The sequence below is a fragment of the Acomys minous genome, assembly GCF_964271855.1.
Source record: "Acomys minous genome assembly, chromosome: 16".
Taxonomy (NCBI): Eukaryota; Metazoa; Chordata; class Mammalia; order Rodentia; family Muridae; genus Acomys; species Acomys minous.
Window position 1 is genome coordinate 15,472,092 of NC_140498.1, and position 22,632 is coordinate 15,494,723.

The 22,632-nt window shown below is 44.8% G+C and overlaps 1 long non-coding RNA gene across 1 annotated transcript in view; it reads right to left on the bottom strand.

The window, feature by feature from the left end:
• The window catches only part of LOC311585708, a 148,806-nt gene that overhangs the window by 120,773 nt on the left and 5,401 nt on the right, over positions 1-22,632 (bottom strand). The gene's annotated exons all lie outside the window — the stretch shown is intronic.

Sequence of the window (22,632 nt, forward strand, 5' to 3'; positions counted from 1 at the left end):
ACCGACACAGCGGCACTCTTCTCAGGCCCACTGTATGTTGTCTTTCTTCTACTGTGTCACTCTTTTCTCGGTGAACATCCTGCCTACTACCCTGCTTTGCTCCTGTTCCAATAGTAACTCAGGAAAAGTTATCCACTCTGGAAACCTAAAGCCCCACCATCACTTGCCACTTCTCACATTGTTTTTTTGTTTTTATTTTTAAGGCATATTTTTTATTTATTTTTATCTATATGGGTGTGTGTGTGTGTGTGTGTGTGTGTGTGTGTGTGTGTGTGTGTGTTCGCTCATGTGCACATGTGTCTGCTTGTGCTTGCGGTTTCCTGTGGAGATGAGAAAGGGAAACGGATGTCCAATCTCCTGGAGCTGAGTTACAGGAAGTTGTGAGCTGCTGGGTGTGGGTGTTGGGAACTAAACTGAGGTCCTCTGCATGAACAGCCTGCTATGTGCTCATAACCCCTGGGCTGTGTTCTTGTCTGTTCCCCTGCCTCGTACCGCCATATTACATTCCTTAACTCCCAGTACAGTAAATGTACAACATCAGTGGCCAGTTTCCTCCCATAAGAATGAAGCTTCCTAGAGACCTTGATTTGTTCTCTGTGGCTTTTCTGACACCCAGCAAGCATGCTCTGGGTGCGCTGGTGGAGTTAATTTAGGGATCCAATGTGGCTGCCTATCTCGCTAAACATCTAACCCCAGCCTCTGATTATTCAAGAGTCACCGACCATGTCACACAGAAATCTATTCTACAATACAGCTGTCCAATGACTTCATGCTGAAATGGATGCAAAGGAACTGAAATGTTTATTACAGCAAAAAGCAATACTGAATGAAACCCATGGTGTTGAGCACATCCTAGGTTATTAGGTTTGTTGGGCCTTGGCTGTCTTTTATTAAAGATAGGAGAAAAATTTCAAGCCTCAAGTTAAAGATATTTTTTAAACGAAACCAAGAATTCCTAACTTAAATAACCACTTCATAAATATAAAATTGGTTTACCTTGCTGGAAGCCATAACCAACATTTCCTGCAAAGCTGCAGCTGAAGCTGTTGGATGCTCTCACTGGCTGCTTGGGCTTATCTTTAAATTATACTAATTTAGTGAAATAATCTACTATTATAGAAATCTAAAGGGCATATAGCTAAACTGTCTTTTAATATTTGCTTCTCTGTTTTTAATTATATGTCCGTCTGTGAGTGAGCATGCAAAGGTGAGCGTGGGTATCTGAGGAAGCCAGAAGAGGGCATCAGATGTCCCAGAGCTGGAGTTAACAGAGAGCTGTGCACCATGTGTGTCCTGGGGACTTCACTCTGGGCCTCTGCAACAGCAGCTGGTGCTCGTAACTGCCTCTCCATCTCCCTAGTCCCCAAACTGGAAGGGTTTCATTTTTATTGCTACGTGATGTGCACACGTATACTACAGCACACACGTGGAGATCATAGAACAGTTTCCAGGAGTCGTTTTTCTCCTTCTGCCATGTAGATCTCAGTGATCGCACTTAGAGAGAGCATCAGGGTACGCAGGAGGAGCTTTTGCCTGCCGAGCCATCTCACCAGCCCAAGTCAAACTATTTTGAAATTATTTTGTGTTTAGCACAGGATGATGAGGGAGAACACATAGCTAGTTTGGAATCATGTCTCTACAGATAGTGCTTCTATGAGAGTGCACATGTTTCCGGTGTTTTAAAAAGTAAACAGCAAAACCACAACAAATAATAGCTAAGGTGTTACCTGGCCATGATGAAAGTTAGGAGCCATGTAGGCCAGGTGGGGCAGTTCACACCTCTAACACTAGCACTTAGAAGGCAGAAGAAAGTAATAAGGCCGAGAGTTCTGTAGTCAGGGGCCAGAGAGACAGCTCAGGAGTTAAGGGCACTTGCTGCTCTCGATGAGAACCAGAGTTCAGTTCCCAGCACCCATGTCAGGCAGCTGACAACCATAAAACTCCAGCTCCAGGGCATCTGATGTCCTCTTGCCTCTGCAGGTGCCTGAGATACATGCGCATAGACACACACATAGACAAACACGTGTAAGCAAAAATAAAATCAATTCTCTTTACAAGGGCTACTTTGAGGTCAGCCTGGGCTACACAGCGAGACCCTGTCCCAAGAACAGAAGAGAAGAGCCCAACAGTAATACTTCCTGAAGCTTGTGGCGGATCTGTGGAGAAGGCACTCACTGATAGCCTCCGTTCCCTTTCAGATAAAATATTCATAACTCAAAGGTAAGCTTAAATACTTAAGATCTCAATGCTGGTTGGTCCATTGCAGAACTGAGAATGAAATCAGGACTCTTGCCCCATACCCCACCCAGTCTCCTTTGCTCCAGTGACAAGCAAAGGGCTCCTCATCTCCAAACTTACACATGTTCTCAATGCTAAGATCAGGACTATAAATTGGCAACCCATGGCTTGACCCAAGCTGTACTTTTTATGTCTGCATTTGCCGTCAACATTTTTATACAAAGCAAGTCAACAACAACAACAAAATAATGTTTTGACATCATTTGAAAACCCCGAGAAAGTCTAGCATCAAGGGAAGCTGAAGTTGAGTCCCACAGATTAAGAACTTCCCCCACTAGTTCAGTTCAAACTGGTACCGATTGGCGGTTATCACTGCCACTTGAACTTGGGGACCATTGGGTTACAGAAGAGTTAATTCATATTCAGTGCCATTCTGGTTCTTCATAAAATTTAACTGAGTGAAACTGAACGAAATCTGATGGAGTCAAAACTAGGCTGGGCTTGAAGCTCAGTCGTCGGAGTGCTTGCTTGGTATTCAGGAAGTCCCGAGTTCATCTGCAATGCTTCATAAAACCAGGCATAGTGGTACATATCAGAAATCTCGGCATTCTGGTGGTAGAAGCAGTAAGATACGAAATTCAAGGTCATCTTTGCTACTTCAAAGGTTTTAGTCATCTCAAAATACATGAGACCTTCTCTCAAAAAAGTCTTGGTTAAATAGAGAAATAAAGAAACCAACTGCTGGCATCTGACTCAGTATCTGAGACTTGAGTTAAGACTAGAAATGCTTTAGGGTACTTCAGTTTGGTCAGATGCCTACATTTCCCTGTCATGGTGTAAGAGCTATCTTGGAGGGACAACATGTCCACCAAGTGGACAGCACATCTCCTGCCCTGGGGTCATCTGTTAAACGAACATTGCTATGCCCAGTTTGAGACACATTTGGCCGGAATCTGTATCCTGTGGTCACACTCTTAGATCACCTCTGACTCCAGGTACTTTAAGACAGATGTGTATACACAGCTTAGGTTTTATTTTCATAGAAAATAAGGAAAAGTGTCTTGGAATTACACAATATGGCCACTTGGTTAGATTCTTGTATGGCCAGGTCTTTAAAAGTCTAGAGAAGCTAGGTGTGGTAGCACATGCATTTAATTCCAGCACTTGGGAGGCAGAGGCAGAGGCAGAGGCAGAGGCAGAGGCAGAGGCAGAGGCAGAGGCAGGGGCAGGGGCAGGGGCAGGGGCAGAGGCAGAGGCAGAGGCAGAGGCAGGGGCAGGGGCAGAGGCAGGGGCAGAGGCAGAGGCAGAGGGCAGAGGCAGAGGCACAGGCAGAGGCAGGGGCAGGGGCAGGGGCAGGGGCAGAGGCAGAGGCAGAGGCAGGGGCAGGGGCAGGGGCAGGGGCAGAGGCAGAGGCAGAGGGCAGAGGCAGAGGCAGAGGCAGGAGCAGAGGCAGAGGCAGGGGCAGAGGCGGGGGGATCTTTGAGTTTGAGGCCAGCCTGGTCTATAAAGCGAGTTTCAGGACAGCCAGGGCTACATAGAAACACTGTCTCTAGAACAAAATCAAAGAAGAAGAAGTCTGAGAATAACTGAGGGGTCTGTGTGTGTGGGTGTGGGTGTGTGGGTGTGGGTGGGTGTGGGTGTGCACATGCACGCACATGCACACACCCGAGTGCGTACACAAAGAAAATCAATTGGCAACTGCAGCTACTTTCAGCTGTGGGTCTGTTCGACAAAGGGGAACTTCCAGAACACACATTCCTTATAGACACAATACACACCACACACACACACACACACACACACACACACACACACACACACACACTTTTCAGAAAAACTCAGCTCACACAGAAACCTCTAGGGAGAGACAATACAAAAGTCAGCTGATGTCTGAATCCAATATGCATCGGCATTCACAGTAAAGTTTTAATCCACTGGGTCCAATAATCTTGTCCCAAACTTACTATTTAGCAGCATTTCAAAAACACTGGCTGTGGAAGTAAATCCCCAAACACCTTTGCTCACATGTGTGAAAATGTGTTCTGTTGTTGTTGTTGTTGTTGTTTGGAGAGGGCTGGAAATCATTCCAAAGTCACAGTTTTTATTCCAAAGTGGACAAGCAACCCTTTCCTATAAGGGGTAGGGAGCCGCCAAAGGCCATGAAATGGACCATGAAGGAGTGCAGCTAAATATTTTGACATCTTGTATTTGATGAGCTGTCAAAGAACGAGAAAGGAAGATCTCCATCATGTTCTTTTCCTACCCTGGACGTGAGCTTTCTGCATTAATTGCAGCTCCTCAAGTCAGGCACAGCTTCTGTGCCCACCACAGCATACTGGCTAGACTAGCTCTCATATATAGCCCAGTCTTTTCCAGGAAGAATTCAGGAAGGAAAAAAAACCCTGTAAAATAGATAAGCATGCATTACCCTGACTTTCTACTTCAGAGTGTCATGTCAGCGTCAGTCCTGCTAAAAGCAGGGAGCCTGCTTCTTACCATCGCTGCTTAAATATTCAGCAGGAACAAGAGCACAATTTGTTTGCCATGCAGGAGTTACAGAGCAATCTCGTCCCACACTGGTAAACACCATGAAGACATCTCCAAGGAATAAGAAAGGCCTCACAAAGGCTTCAGGCTTGAGAAAACACATACCGCCCCCTTGTGATCATAAAAGGCCAACGCAGCCTGTCAGCAACAGGAGCAGCTCCCCAGGAGCCATGAGACAGGGTCCCACATGAGACATTAGGCATGACTGATGGTATTGATTTACAAAGCACTTTGCCCCTGCTCATTGGCAACTGCAGTGACTTTCAGCAGTGGGATTGTTTGACAAAGGGAAACTTCCAGAACACACACTCCTTATAGACACAATATCAAACATCCTCCCAAATATTTCATTATCCTGGGAGCATGTCCAATATTCAATAAATACCTACTGGTTGCCTACCAAGTGTGAATAGTTTTCTAAGCATGGGAGATGTGTATGGGAAAGGCATCCATAATATTTGTTATGTCATGAGCACTGAACACATTGACACTGGTGATGCTTATAGCCTATGCTCACCAACTATAAGGAGTGTCAGGCTCATATTTAATCTTCCCCATAAATTCTAAAAATAAGGAATGAAAACGTGACATCAATACCACTAGCTTATACAGCCACAATTACATACTATCTGTGCTGAAAGGACTCCACAGTCTATGAGCTCAAACCTCTCAGTGGAATGTTTTTCATATGCATATTTTAATTCTTACTTGAGAGTGTAATACATGTTAAATGTATTTCAAATACTATACTCACCCCCTTTCTTTTTTGAAAAAAAAGGCTTATTTTTATTTATGTCTATGTATGTGTGTTGTCTGTATGTGCACATGATTGCCATGCCCTTGGAGGCCAGAAGGCATTGGATTAACCAATGTGGGAACAGATTACAAGTCGTCTGCAAGAGCAGCAAACTCTCATGCCTGCTGAAGCATCTCTCTAGCCCTATTCCTTTATTTTCATGGACATATATATTCACTGTACATGGTTCCGGTTGTACAACAACAACAACAACAACACACACACACACACACACACACACCTATATATAATGTACTTTTAGGATACAACTCTCTTTTCCTTGTTCTCCTTTCTCCTGCTATTCTCCTTTTCCCTATAGACAGTTCATTTCTACTTCTGTGTCACATACATGATCCAGTATATCTATCTAAAATCTAGATTCACAAATGATATTTTTAATGAGACAGAAAATTCTAACCTCCAGTAGTAGTACCCACTCCCCACTAATGGCGTTAGTTCATTCTCTGTGTCTAATAAAACCCCAACTGTACACACACACACACACACACACACACACACACACACACACACATACACACACTTTCTTTAGCAGTCCTCTTAGGCTGGACCCCTGGCCTGGTTCCTAACCAGATGCCCCAGCAGCTCTCCAGTAAACATGAATGTGCAGGCATCTCTCTGAGGCACTGACTTGCAGGCCCTTCTCAAGCCCTTCCTTTATGACGACTGCAGAATGGGCCCATGACGCAGAGCAGGGGGTTCATCATCATATGCTATAAGCAAGGTGGTTATAAAGCTTCTGAGAGGTCAGCAGCTCCTCATGGTGCATATTACAAAATTGCCATGTGACTTTGTAATGGGATTTAAAAAAAAAGATCCCCAAGCAAAGGTCTGCCTAGGCCTCTGGTAGGTAAGATGGCTGCATCCAGAGACTGAGGACTTGCTCCTCTGGCCTCCTACCTCCCCCCTGCTTCTCACTGTGCTCCAGATAAGGATGCGTGAGCTTTCATGCTGTGCCGAGCAAAGGGTCCCTTTAGTGCTGCTCACGTGTATGTGTTTCATACTGACCACTGATGTTAGACAAGCAATCAGGGGCTTGTCCCCGAAAAAAACTGATTATTGGCAGCCATTAATTTCCTGTATCTCTTCCTCTAAAGATGGGGCCTTGTAGAATTCTCCATTCTTCATATGGATCAAGTTTTGACCATCACAGAAATCCACAATTAGTCAAAATGTAGAAAATAAGTGACCAGGGGGTGCCCAGCCCCAGTTGATACATTTACAGTACAACTAATATAACTAAGGCTTAGGAACATCGCCTCTGATGGACAAGAAGGGTTGTAAGACCCAAAGGATCAGGACGGCTGTCACCAGACAGTACCTTCTATATGTGACAGGGATGCTGAGTCCAAGAAACCTCAACAATATGGCTGCCAAAACAAGACCTTTACCATGGCAACCCCAGTTGACATTCCAATTTGGGAAGAAAACATCCAACACTTTGCTACTCAAACCTAACACCCAAACTCTCCAGGGAAAGGACTCAAAGGCCTTCATACCCAGGAGGAGAAAACATGGAAAGCACAGAGTGACAAGACTACCATGCAATCTCTGTGCGGTCCCAGGCCAGCTTCTCTCAACAGGACACTTTCACTTTATTTTTTCTATGTAGCAACATAAGATGTAGACCCGGCTGGCATTTAACTCCTCACCATCCTGCCTCCACCAGTAGCGCACCGAGATTATAGGCACCGCTCAACCACACCTGGCTCAAGGTTTCATTTCTTGTCTTCAGGAAAGAGCTCACATGGAGACACTAGCCCAGAGCTGGGGTCTCTGTCTCGTCAGAAGACAAGAAGAAGGCTGACTCCCATCAGAACTACGGCAAGTGCCTAAGGTGAGAGTTCACCGGGAAGACAATAGCGGATATTTGTAAGACTAACTTAAAACTTTTTCCGAGGGATGAACCTTTCAGAGTGCTGTACCCCCTTGTTGCCTTCCTGATGGGAAGACTATCTGTCCTCTTCAGCTGAAGCCCATTGGCTCGCTCCACTATTTGGGGAGCTGGGGCTTTCAGAGGATATCATTTCCTGAAAGAAGCACTTGGGAGATGGTAAATCCTCCATGCAGATATGCTTTCATTATATAGTTCAGACGAGTCACTAACCAGCCATGGAGACGAGCTAACGCTACCTCAACCTCCCAAACACAGAACCTATAGTCATGTGATACCACATCTCACATGGAAAATACATTCTTTTCTTTTTTTTAAAGATTTGTTTATTTCTATTGTATGTGCTTGGGGGCTTTGCTTGCATGTGTGGATGGGAAATATGAGCATGCCTAGAGCCTGTGGAGGTCAGAAGAGGGTGCCAGGTGTCCTGAAACTAGAGTTAGAGATGGTTGTGAGCTGCCATTTGGGTGCTAGGGGTCGAATCTGGGGCCACTGGGGAAACAGCAATGTCTCTTTGTCACGAAGCTTACTCTCCAGGCCAAAGTGCATCTTTCTTAAATAAACAGAATATGACTAACTACTGCATCCAGGCAGAGGGCTGAGAGGCCTACCATGGAGGGTGAGCATGACTTTTCCCTGAGGTGGAGGCCTTACTATGGAAACTTGTCAATGAACATTCTCCAGACCAGCAGGCCAGTTGTTTGAACCATCTGAGTGCCTGGTTCCTTAATGGCTGAGCAGAGTAGCAGCTAACGACCAACTTGCTCCCTCCAACACAAACACGTTCTTTCTATGAAAGTTACCATCTTCTGTTTCCTACCCATACCTCACACAGGAGATCCATAACTAACAACTAACCTACATATAAAATGAAAGAAATTAAATACCAGAAAAGCAAAAACTACCAGTCAACAAATGGCCCGATGAACTACACAGATGGGTGTCAAAAGAAGAGAGACAGTGGTCAATAAATAGTTCTTAAAGTGTTCAGCACCCCTAGCCTTCAGAGAAATGCAAAGAGAGTCCCTCTCAAACCAGTCAGAATGGCTCTCATCAAGAAAGTATAAAGACAACAAGTGCTGGAGACGAGGTATGGGAAAGAGACGCCCTAATTAGCTGCCTGCAGGAGTGCAGACTGGTGTTGCCACTATGGAAATTAGAGTTGAGGTCCCTCAGAGAGCTAAAAGTCGACCCACCATCTGGCCCAGCTCTGCAATCCCTGGACACATACCTGGAGCACTCTGAATTCTGCCACAGAGATACCTGCTCACCCATGTTCACTACCACTCTGTTCATAACAGGCAGAAAAATGGAGCCAGCCTAGACCTTCATCATGAATGCATGTATGTTTATGCATATGTGTGTATGCTGTGAGTGTGAACATGTGTGTGTGCATGTGTGAGTTTGTGAGTGAGCATGTCTGTGTGTGTGCATGTATGTGAGCATGTGTGTGCATGTGTGTGAGCATATGCATTTGTGTGTGTGTGTATATATATATATATATATATTGTGTGTGTGTGTGCATGTGCATATATATAAGTTTGAGAGATTTTAGAGTGTAGAGGGGTAGAGAAAGGAATAGAACACTCATGACAGGAAAATGGAAAGAGAGATACTGGAGTAAAGGGTTTTGATGTGGGGATGAGTGGGAAGTTGGGGTACAGGAGTGGGCCATGAAAAAGCTCTAATGAGATCTTAATGTACATGTTAATTAAAACTATAACAACAAAAAAACCTTACCGGACTATGACTTACATGCAAAGCTGACCCACTTTGAGGAATTTGGAGGTAAGCACACGCCTGTAAAACCATCGCCCCAGCTATGCCATAAACTCACCCATCACTTTACAAAGCCCTCCTGCCTTTTTGTTTGTAGACCAGGCTGGTCTTGAGCATGCGGCCATGCTCTTGTCTCTGTTTCATCTGTCTGTAGGGGTGTGTGTGTGTGTGTGTGTGTGTGTGTGTGTGTGTGTGTGTGTGTCAAAGTGTGAAAGTGTGTATTAATGACATAACCTAAGATCTACTGACTATTCACGGTATGCTCCATAATATATGGTCTAATTCTGAGCTTGTACATTTTATGTAAGTTGAGCTTTGTGTCCTTACATTTTATCTTCTTGTTTTCCCTGCTACACTCAGTACTTGAGAACCACGGCCATACTCTCTGCATCTAACTTACATTACTCCTCTAAGAGATACCCTGTAGTATTTGTAGCTATCTGCCTGTTGTTGCTTGATATCAGATACAGTGTTACCAACAGCCAGATTTCCTTCCATTTTAAGACTGAACAAATTCTGCCACTTGTAGGTGGTTATTCTTACCCAGTCACCCTCTCTATGAGCCTGGATTACTCCATACCTGCCACAAATACCTGCCCAAAGTCCTGCTTTAATCTTCCAGGAATGCACATGGATGGGGGGTGGCTGGTCACAAAGGACAGGAGGCTCTGGTGTCACTGTTTTTGCTCCTCCAAGACCTGTGTTTAGCTCCTAGCACCCAAGTCAGACAGCACACAATCACCTTTAACTACAGGTTAGAACATCTGATGCCCTCTTCTGACTTCTGTGGGCAATGCACTAGTGAGTGCTAGTGAGTGTGCGTACACACACACACACACACACACTAAATAAAAAATAAACTTTTTAAAGGAAAAAAATCTACAAGATTCTCTCCCCCACATCCTCATCCTGATCTTCGTTTTGTGTTTGTTGTGATAACAGCCATCCAAACAGGTGTGAGGAGGACACCTCTTCCTGCATTTGTTTGTTTTGTAAAGATTAGAGATGTGAGACCCTTTGCAGGTACCCATCGGCCATTTTTATGTCTTCTTTGCAGAAACTTGAATCTCATCCTTTAAGCTATTTTTAGTGTGAGTTGCCTGTGCTTGCTTTGTTTTGCTTCCTCCCGCCCCACCCCCACCCCAAAACGTCAGTGTTTTGGGTGCTGACCTTTTCTCAGATATACATAAATGGATCTGTCCCTCATAATCGCTCTCCTCCCTTGGGTGTCCTCTTCATTTTTTTTTTCTTTCATGGGGACTTTGAAGTTGTACAGCTGAAAATTACTCAGTTACCTCTCAATTTTTCCCCCAGAATATGCTTTCTCACTCCCTGCCGCTCTGCTCATTGTCTTAAGTATTTCATTCATTGTACCGGCTGTGGGCTGTGGTGTGTGGTCCTTGTGCCCTTTCATTAACCCAATTTTCTTCCCTCTGATCTGCAACCAAGCCGTGACTAATTTTACTGCCTGGGCTCTGTGCGGAGGGCCTGCATACCTGCCACCGGTTCACAGGAACAAAAAGGCAATTAATCCACTGGGTGCCGTTACTACTATGAAAAGGAAAAGCTATTGTTCATTATTTTTAGAAGCTGTTAAATTAACCTTTATGGAGAGGAAATTGGCCTTTGGGTAAAGAAATAAGCCCTACCCACCTTGCTTTCCACCCATGGCCTGATTTTAATCAGTAGGAACTCACCACAAGTGTGCATGCATACGTGCACAAACAGGCACACACTTATCCACACACACAAACACACAGATTCATTTTTACCTCCACAACTTTAAGTAGCTCTAATTTCTACAACATTCCTATGATGCACTAAACATTTTTCTCATCTGTTTAATCACAGAATACATTTAATTAGGCAACTCTCCTGAATAATTTAAAATTAGCTTTTTATTAGTATTTTGTTGTTTGGGCGCTTGTTGCATGCATATGATGTATTTTGATCAAGTCCACTGTCCATTGCCTTCCCTTACATCCCCCCCTCCCCCCACAGCTTTTCTCTCCCAACCTCATATGCGCTTAAAAAAACACAAAAAACGCTGAGTCCTTTTAGCACTGCCTGCATGCACGTGGGTGTGTGGCCATCTCCCGAAGCATGGGGAACCTCTCAGGGCTGCATCCTTGAAGAAAGCCCCCTCCTCCAACAGCCATTAGTTCCAATAGCTCCTGGCCTAGGCAGGGAACCTGACGACCCGCCCCCACGCCACGCCCACATGCCACGCCCCCACGCCACGCCCCCAGGCTGGGATTTTGATGGATGCTGCCAGGTTCTCTTTAGAACATTCTTGACTCACACACATCGATAGCTGTGCTATATCATGACACTTTAATTTTCTTAGAGAGTTCTCCTGGGCTTTCTGTCTTGGTTGTTAAGTTTCCCTCTAAGACACTAATGCTTTTAGAAATCTCAAGTTTTCTGCACATCTGCCTATGTTTCTTCACCTCCCCAGCCCCACGTGGAGTCTCTGTGACACATGAATCAATCAAAGTCCCTGAAACTGTTCGAGCTCCTGCCTGTAGCCCGGCAGCTACTAAGTTCTGAGCAAAGTGTCAGGGCTTTTTTTTTTTTTTTTTTTTTTTTAACCAACATAGTTGCTAACAATTCATCCCAGAAACAGGTCACATCTATTGCCTGGGACTGGCTCTGACTACAGCATGCTCGAGGGAGGTGCCGTAACCACCCTGGCATCACTTGTCATGACTCTGTCAGGTTTTCTTCCTTACCACAAAGAGACGATGAAAGAAACAGGCTCTCTTGGATACCAAGCCCTAGTTGAATGCCTGAATAAAGCCACTGGCTTAACTCGGGCTACAACATAGGACCCAGAGCCGGCTGAATACACAGGCCTCCAGGTTCAGGAAAAATGATGGTTGAGTTCAACCACAAAGCTTTGAGGTGATAATATGTCAGGGCTGGGGGTATAGATAGTGGGCAGAGCGCTTGCAGGAAGGAATCCCTGCATTCCGTCTTCAGCACCACACAAACTAGGTGTGATGGAACACACTTGTAATCCCAGTGTTTGGGAAGTGGAGGCAGGAGAATCAGAAGTCCACTGGGCTACATGAGGCACTGTTATAAGAAATAAGAATTTTGGACTAATATATAAAGAAACCCTGAACGTGCCTCATTCAAACAGGGACGAGTCATCCCCGCAAATTGGTACCATAGATTTAATCCTTGGCTCTGATATGCATTTATAATGGTCCAAATACTAGTTTTCTCATTCTCCTGGTTATGACTCTGCTGTGTTTCCTTGATCCCAGCCTAGATCCTTCTCCGTCACATAGGAGAGAGATTCTCTTAGCCTAGGAAAGCCCCACCCCCTCTCTTGTTTCAGCCCCACACCTCTGCACACGCTGTTGTCCTGACTTGGACTCGCTGCCACTCCTTAGGCTTAGGAGGCCTCCTTCCCCCTCAGTGACTGTTACTCTTCCTACTCCATCAGTTCGGAGGCTTCTTATTCTAATAAACTACCCTTCGTTTTTCTCTTTTTAAAAATTAAGCCCCTAAGTCTGGTTGGTATCATTCATATGCACATGGATGTGGAGCCACGCACTGGAGCGTGGACCACCTAACCAGGGACTATATCACTGAAGAAAACTGACTCTCCCTCCCTTAGCAACCGTCAACCTGACGTCATTGCCCTGACTTAGGAGCCCCTCCTACCTGCCCATCGCACACAGCTGCCACACTGGTCTCTCTATCCATCGTGCTACTTGGTTCACACATGTACTCTCTTAGTCAGTATGAATTCTCCAATGGGTCCCTCTGGCAGGAAGCAGAAGTTATGTCTTACGGAGCTCACACCTCCACTGTGCTCTGCTCCTGCTGGTTTGCAGCATACAGCAGCTGGGGATGGCTTTTGACTGCTCTACTCGTCTCTCCTCTGTGCAGACTTCAGCAGCTTCTTTTATTCCATTAAGAACACAGTGCCCAAGCCCCGCCCATTACTGTTCTGCTCTCTCTGCTCCCGCCCTCTTGTCCACAAGATTCCGGCCACGCTGTGCCCCCTCGTTCTTCGCAAACATGCTTCTCTCCACTCTGCGGCTTTTCAGCTGTGTATGTCCTCAACACGGCACGTTCTACCCTCATCCCGATTTCCACGTGACTCCCACCCCCACTTCTTCAAGTTTCTATTCGAAATGTTCCTTTCGCGACAAGGTCCCCCTGGAAACATCCCATCTGTGATGATTGATCTCGACTTCAACTCGACTAGATTGAGAGATGACGAGGAGACTCCAAATACCCAGCCTGGGGAGTGTCTGTGAGGGCTCTCCCACAGATGGGGAGGGTAACTGATGAGGAAAGGCCTACCATGATTGTGGGCAGAACTGTCAAACAGGCTGTTGTAGTAGACAGAATAAACATGGAGAGAGAGAGAGATGCACAGAGAGAGACAGAGACAGAGAGCTGAGAGACAGACAGACAGAGGGCAGCCAGCGAGTGCAGGCTCCGCTCTGTCTGGGCACAGTGCTTACTGTTGGCCGCTTTTGTAGCCCTTGGATACAGACTCTTTCAGCGCTTCAGCACCCACTCTCACCAGGAACTCCTCAGGAAACTTCCAGCGGTTCTGCGCCTGGACTGAAGCTGCGCCACTGCACTCATGCCTGAGGCATCCAGGTTTGGAGGGGCATGGACGTCTTTTAGTTCTGTCCTTCCCTCCTCCTTGTATTTAAAAGAATAGCCCCTTCCCTGTGCCTTTAATCTCCTCATTTTATCCTTTACTCCAAAACTGTTTCTCTACCAGAGTAGTCTACCTTCATATTAGCAGAGTGTGGCCTTTGTGAAAACAGTGTTGTGGTACGCCTTTGGAGGTGCCTGTCCATCCGTCAGAACAGAAGTCTCAATAAATTTTGAGCGAGTGGACTAGACAGAGCCTGTTGGAACTAGTGAGATGGCTTAGCGGGAAGGGTGTTTGTTGATATCCTGACTTCCATCCCCAAGATTTGCATGGTGGAAAAAGAGAACTAACTCCCATTGTCACGTGACCTCTACACACAAGCTATGATGCACACATGTCCATAGACATACATACACATGAATGAATGCAAAATTATGAATTGCAGTAGTCTTTAAAAACTAGTGCCTATTTAGTGTTTCTGTCAATATACTCAGCTTTGGATACTTTACTATAAACTGTAAACTTCTGGTTTGTCCCAGCTAAGAATACATCTTTGCTTTGGTGCTGGGGAAAGAATTCAATGCCCCACACAAGACAGACAAGTGCTTAGCAGTGAGCATCTCCAGCCTTATAAACAAGAATTTTCAAATTATCCAATTCATGTTTATGCTCGACATTCTCTTGTTTCAAAACCCTATCTCATAAGGCTCTGGGTTACCTCGTTAATCATCCTAAAATCCTTTGTTATTCGACATCTAGAATCTTCCATTCATTCTACCTCTTTATATCTGTAGCTTGTAATACAAACCTTTTGACAACCTCATTTCCAACCTAGGATCACACAGCTCCCTCTGCCTGCTGTGATCTGAGTATCTGCGTATGACTTTATATAGCAGTCAAGGAGAAAAGCAAAGGTCTTCTAGAGAGTGTAGACTTTTGGAAAAATATCTAGGATCACTTAAGGTTTAACTTGGCCAGGATGTGCTGATGGATGCTGAAGAGATGGCTCAATGGTTGCTGTTCTTCCAGAGGACCCAAGTTCTGTTCCCAGACTCCAGGTTGGCTGATCACAACCACCTGTAACTCCAGGTCCAAGTGTTCTGGCACCTCCCTTCTGGCCTCCATAGTCACAACACTTGTCTAGCACACACACACACACACACACACACACACACACACACACACACACGGGGGGGGGGGGGGGAGAGAGAGAGAGAGAGAGAGAGAGAGAGAGAGAGAGAGAGAGAGAGAATAATTAAAATCCTTAAAGAATGTGTTGTTTGGCGTCAGATGATGGGAAGATGTAGTCAGGTTTCTTTGCATAAAAAAATGTACACCTTTCACCAAGTCTTCTGCAGTCAGTATTTTTAAAAAGGCATTTGAGTTGTTCAAGAATTAAGTAGTCTACAATATAAAGTGTGCATTCCAGATGGCAGGAAGCTTTGATTTTGTTCTCCATCCCACTCTTGGGCCTTTACAAATTCCCTTCTTCCTCAAGGGTTACAAATCTATTATTGTTTGAACAACAGGCAAAGTCTTAGTGGATACAGAAGCCAGGCTGGTGGTGCTGACAGCACGGCCGAGGCCCACCTAATGCACTGGTGCCACGTGGCAGAAGCAACGTGGTTAATGAAAACTCCTCTTTCAGGACGTGCCATGTTCCACGTGAGCTGTCACAAGGAGGGTTTACATAATAAAGAGTACTGGTGCAGACCAAAGCCATCTGGAGCAGCCTGCTTCCCCTCTGGGCCACACACAGCTGGGGAGTCCACAGGAGAGGAGAGAAGAGAGATGCAGTCCATTCCCCGCAATGAGGAGCCATGGGAATGAGCTAAAGCCACTGGAAAGGTTGAAGTGAGAGTTCTGATTTTCATTAGGGGTTGGAATGTTGCCTGCTGAATACTTGTGGAAAGAGGGACCAGCTAGACCCTGCTCCTATGAGTAAACCACCCCTCACCCTAATTATCCTCTTCCCTGGGCCCAGGGATGAGTTTGTTCAGAACCCCAGATTGGACTCCAGTGCTCACATCCACAAACAGCTTTTGAGTGGGTGAATAAAACATGTGATTCCAAACACAGAAAATTGTTGTCTTTACAGTTCTGAGGTCCAGGAGTTGGAGAAATTAATCAGCAGTTACAAGCACTTGCTGTTCTTGTAAAAGACTGGAGTTCAGTTCCCAGCACCCATGTCAAGTGGTTCACAACCACTTGTAGCTCCAGGGGATCTAATGCCCTCTGCTGGCCTCTATGGGCAATTACACTCCTGTGTATAGACACACATAAAATTTTAAAAATTAAACAACAACAACAAAAAAAACAAAACAATTTGGAGATTCACGGCCCATTGTTTTCATTCCTTGCCCACTTCCACCTTCCATAATTTAATCCACAAAGATGTAATTTCACTTTTGACACCACTAACACAAAATCTACACAGAAAAGGATCAGAGTGTCCTAACACTCAGTCTTGTGCCCTTCTGCTACTGTGCACTACTTAACCATTTAAGGCTGCAAAATCATGAATCTAGGGAGCCAGAAAGATTGTACAGTGGGTAGAGCACTTGCCACACAAGTATGAGGACCTGGGTTCAAATCTTCAGCATCCATGCAAGTGCCAGGTGGAAAGGGAATCCCAGCTCTAATCCCAGCATAGAGAAGCAGAGACACGGACACCATGAGTAATCTAGTGAGCTAGACTCACCAAATTAGTGAGCACTGGGTTGGAGAGAGAGACTTGGACCAAGGAAGACACTCTCCTCTTTATATGGTAGACTACTTAATTCTTGAATATCCCAGATGCCTTTTTAAGACTGTAAAAGACTTGATGAAAGATGCGTATATTTTATGCAAAGAAATGTGGCCACCATCTCTCTGCCATCTGACCTCCAACAACATATTCTTAAAAGTTTTTACAACTGATTCCTGCCAAGACTGATGATATAGTGCTTCATAGTTTGAGGCCTGAAGCCAGCCCAATCCTGCGTGGTTTGTTGTTGTTGTTGTTGTTGTTGTTGTTGTTGTTGTTGTTGTTTCTATGTTTGCTGATGGAAATCAATATGTTACTGTGATCTTTGGACTCCTGTGAATTATATTTTAAGCACTTATACTGCAGTAATTCTTAATTGATGTGTGGTCTTTCCTTTATCTTAAAGATTCTCTTACATCTAGAAATGGCTTTGTAAGCATACGGTGGTACATGGAAAGGGCCAGAGGTATGCATACCGTTTTCTTCCATCAAAGAGGATGGAGAAAAATGAATAAACAAGTAAATAAATAATTTAATTAATTAAAAAAAGAGATGGTAGGGCTATAGATGCAGTTCATAGATGGATGCTTGTCTAGCACCTACAAGGCCCCTAGTTAGGTATCCAGTATTGCAACAGAAAATGGAGGAAGAGGAAGAAGAAGAGAAAAAATGTATAAATAGAAAAGGAGGAGGAGGATGGAGGAAGAAAAGGAGAAAAGAAGTAAGAAGAGGAAAAGAGAAGAGGAGATGGAAGAGGAGGAAGAAGGGAGAAGAAAATGGGGAGGGGAGGAGGAGAACAGGGAAGACAATGTCCCCTGCCTTGAGTTCAAGCCCTGTCCCAGGTCCTTCATGTCTCCCAGAACCACTGAGGTGGCTTCAGGCTCCAATGAGCAAGCAGCAAGTGCTTCCCAACACTGTAGCCCCTGGGGCTTCTGGGTGCATCAGGATGAGATGTCAAGATGCTTGGGGTATGAGGGCTGGCTTGTCTGAAGCCTGCTAAGATGATCCAGAACTAAGCAAACTTTGCAATATAGGTTCCAGCAATAGCAGATCAGCATTGCACTGAGTCATAAGAAACAAACTGCCAGCATGGAATAAGTGTGTTGTTGGTCCTGGTGCTGGACCACAAGACAAGTTAAGGTTAAGTAGCCATTCAAGGCTGCATCCATCATAAGGGATCAATAAGAAGCTCATTTGTAATACAAGTTGCCATCTGACTGGAAAGTTCTATAAAGCAAAACAGATATTTTATACTTTATTTTCTTTGTTTAGAGGTAACACCCTTGGCATTAAACACAAACACTTATTGCACAGTTCTGATGACAAACTAAGCAAAGGTATGCAAACAGACAGGTCTGCATTCCAAATGCAGGGTCTTAACAGTCTTTAGAAACAGAACCTGATGAAGGTGACAACTGAAAGACACAGCCACTGGCCACTGGAGCCACTGGAGCCACTGGCATTGGGTGTGCATTCACTCTCTCGTATCAGGCCCACCATCCTATACCCTCATGGTTGGATTACCTGTGCCCTTAAAGAGAAAACACGATTGAGGACTGACAGCCTTGAAAATGGACAAGTTGCTTTTAAGTCACTTTCTTCCCCCTTTCTTTACCTCCCCATTGGGTTTGTTCCTCTCAAAAGCTTTCAAGAAATAAATGTTTCTCCACCTTGTAAGTTAGGCCTTTTTCCTAGCAATAACTGTGTGTGAATATGTGAGTGTATGTGTGTGTGAGTGTGTGAGTGGTCTTGAGTGTTTATATGAGTGTATTCATGTGTGTGGAGAAGCAGAGAGGGTGGAGGGCAGAGAGAAAGAGAGAGGACAATTGGTTTTCTTATTTCAATTGTCTATAATTGGTCACTGCTAAGCTCTCTAAGGGCAGGGCCTTGGTCCCTCATGTTCACTGCTATCCTCTAGGGATCATCAGTAAACAGGTAACCAACAGTTGTGAAAATAGTTATTGGGTTGAAACATGAATGAGCAAAAGAAAAATGCAAGGAGACACCGAAACACTGTTCATGGTGAACATTCACATCAAGGTCAGTAACTATGCTGCATAGTTGGAATCAATTCTCTAGAAGGATTCAAACCCAAGGCCTTCATTGTATTCTTTCTTTGTGGCAGTTGTTGTCTCTTGTCTAGAAGTTCCCTGGTGACAGGGACTTTTTCTTGTACTTCCTTGCTGCCAATCCTGAGAACAGAGTCTACCAATACAACCAACATATCTCTTGTCCTGAAATTATTTGCATATATGTGAGTGAAATAGCATCACATATAAGAGTATGCCCATTTTCCAAGACTCTCATCCATAAGTTGCCCTTCAGATAGCCTTGTCCCAATTCCACCCTGTTCATGTTGTGGGAGGAAGCATTGTTGCAAAGTCAAGGTCTTTCCCACACTTCCCAGTGCCGCCTTCTTCTTCTTCTTCTTCTTCTTCTTCTTCTTCTTCTTCTTCTTCTTCTTCTTCTTCTTCTTCTTCTTCTTCTTCTTCCTCTTCTTCTTCTTCCTCTTCTTCTTCTTCCTCTTCTTCTTCTTCATCATCATCATCTCCTCCTCCTCCTCCTCCTCCTTCTTTTTCTTCATGCTCAGTATACCTTCTCCCCACTCCCTTCAGTACTCAGGCACCAATACTTAGTTCCAACAAACAACTGTCACTGTTAAACTAAGCTTCCATGGCTGTGTTCCCTCTCCCATAGTGATAGAAGTCCTTATATCAATTCTGAATCATACTTATCTCTCAGCTTAAACACCTTCTCTTTTCTTATAAAGTTATCCGCCCCCCCCCCCACACACACACTTGAAGAGTTAAGAGACTGTCAAACAATGCAGGCCATTGATATTGCCCTTGGTTACCTCCCAGAACTCAAAGGTAACACCATAACTGCTAAAGACACTGTACAGTTCAAAAACAACCCATGGAGGATTTGAGCTGGAATGGTCTAGAGCCTTCTCCCTGGGGACTAGCTCTCATAGTATCTGACGGTTCTGCACAAACTGCCAAAGGAAAAAAAGCAATCAATGGTCCTCCATAGATATAAAATCCATGCACCACAATAATGACCAGCTAGCAAGATACCCCAAGGGTGCAATGGTGGTATTCATATTTGGGGGACAGCCAACAACTGTCTACTTGGACATAAGATCCACTGATAGGTGGTACGGCAAACCTAGGCAACTACTTGTGGCTGCCAAGGTCACGGATCCCAGAGAACCTACCACTCTCAATCTCCCGAGCCAGTATTGTATCTAATGTGAACCAGCTCTTGACCTAAGCAGGTTTGAAGTCATTCCTTCTGTTGTGGTCAAAAGAAGCCCAAGTACAGCACGGCTACCCCAAAGTGACTTCCTCATCCATTTGCAGCAATGTCTTCATTCCTCTCCTAGGACACACATTCCTGTCTATCCTGTGTTGTAGAAACATATACCAAGGCCTTGACTCTATATGAAAGTAGATAATTGTCTATCACTGAGACCTGCCAAGAAAAGGCATTCAGCCAATGGTATGTCATAAATTGAAGGACATACTTATGCCTGGACCAGACTTTATAGCCACATCCTTCTGTGATAATTTATCTGTGGAACTGATACAGATACGGAGAAGAAGTAGGAGCCCTTCAGCCGTAGCAAAGCACACACTGGCTACAGATATTGATGTGTACATTTGGTATACAAGTGTTATCTGCAAGTCACCAGTGGCATTTTCTACAGCCTGGGTTTCCACTCTGTTGTCACATCCTAAAATGAGGACCTTGGGAAGTCAGAAAGGTCAGGCTCCAAAACTGGGGTGTCTATTCAGGCTTGATCAGTTGGACGGTCACAGTGAAGGTGCTCTAAGACTCATGGACCTCTGACATCATACCCTGGAGAACAAAGCTGCTGTGACAAAGGAGGGACATAGCCAGAATGGCTGCGGCCTCACCTAGCACACACAGGCTCTCTGCTGGCTCTGATGCTCCTAGTCCTTGGGGTTAAGACATGTCTACACCTTCTTGGTAAGGCTACCAAATCCTGGGCTTGGTGACACAGATCTCAAAGTCAAAGATGCTCATTTACTGCAAAATTCTTTTACAATATCAATGTGCTAGAGGTTGGAGGCCAGGGTATATGAAGGCCTGAGCGTGATCTAGTGGAGAGAAGTTGGTCCACTAGGATTTCCAGGCACAGAACTGGGCTGTCACTGTTCTCCAGTGAGACTCTAGAAACATCTTTGTGTTTTGAGGTACTTAGGTGTAGACTGGGCAATGTGTGTTCCTGAACACACAGACATAGGCATCTACATCTATTCAGATATATGTGGATTTAATATGGTGTGCGACTATTTTTTAGGAAGGCCTGTGAGGTGCAGCTTCTTTTCACAGGAAGTTAGGACTTCCAGGCTATCAGAGCAGCTGAGTTTCCCTTTCTGTCTGACATGTGGAGGGAACTGAGCCCCAAAGTAGTGACATCATCATAGGAAAATAGAAATCCATTTTCCTGTGCTCTGGGAGAGTTCTCCTGTGGAGAAACTCACCTTCTCAGTCTTACTTAGATCACACAGGTGAGGAGGGAGTTTTCCCTCAGTGTTCTGTAACTCGGGCCTAGGGAATATACAAAACCCTGGAAGCACACAAATCAGATGTCAGGCACAAAGAGCTAAAAAAAAGTGCAAAGAACAACACAAACAGACCTGCCCCAGCCCAGGAGAAACATCAGCGCTAAAATCTTCACTTCTGCTGTGATTGGGTTGAAAATAACAGCGAGAGAAAAAATCAAGCCATTGGGTAGGGTTAAGATGTAGGGGTTCTCTCTGGAAGCCTCTCAAACTAGGAGAAAAACGAACCCTAAAGTGATCAGAGCCGGGAATTATGTCAACAGATGGAGCCCGAAAACAATCAATATAGAGGAAAGAAAACAAAGAGGCAAGCCGGAGAGCTGGCTCATCGGGCTAAGAGCACTGGTACCTCTTGTCGAGGACTAGAGTTTGGTTCTCGGCACCAGATCAGGCATCTCACAAAGCACCTATGACTCCAGTTCCCGGGGCATCTGACACCCTCTCCTGGCCTCTGTGAACACTGCATGCACAGAGTGCACATGCCTACATTCACAGGCAAAACACCCACATACACATTTTTAAATTGTTTTTTGTTGGTTTGTCAACTGACACCAGAGAAACAAGAACAAAGAAAAACTACATGTTGGAGGTTAGAAGGGAACTAGGAGCAAAAATGTGAGTTTATTTTGAGAAGGCATTCTTAGGTGATTGATGCATCCTGGCTAGAAAACCGCTCTACAGTCATGCACAGTTTTGTGAACGCTGTGTGCCAAGGGCTCAACCGTGGTGCAGAAGCGAGACTCAGATTTAAAGCACTGCCTTCCACTTTGCGAGACAAATAACTGGGTTGTGAGCAAGTCACAATGAACAAGGCTGAGGAGAAATTCTCTTCCTTCAGGATATGATTGACTTCTCTGGGTCCCAAGAATAAAATTAATTCCTAGAATTGCGGGAAGTAAGTGCATAACAATCACGTTTTGAAGAGGCAATCCGCAGATGCCTGTCGAAGGCCACTCTGTCTTCTCATGAGCAGAAATGACAAGGTCTTCATTGGCAGAACAAGCAAAGGATAGGAGCTGTCAGCTCTACACCAATCTCAGGCTTTGGGGGAATGTTTACATAATTTTGCATGCATAATAATAACATGGGATTTTTTTTTGTTGTTTATAGGTTCCAGCATAAGAAAGGAAATTAGAAAAACAAAACAGAAATAAAAACAGCTCTGACTATTACCTAGAATAGACCAGAGAATGTGGTTTCAAATCGGGGTTTTGATTGAAAGAGTAAGAAAAGCGAGGCATCTATTCAGGTCTCTGCCCAAAGTAGTCCAGTCCTGCAAGCATTCACTCTCATGAGCACATATGTGCGTACATACCACACACAGCCAATTAAAGAAGGAAGGTGAGAGGTCCTTTCCAATTTCACAGACTTGAGACTGGATCTATTCCACTT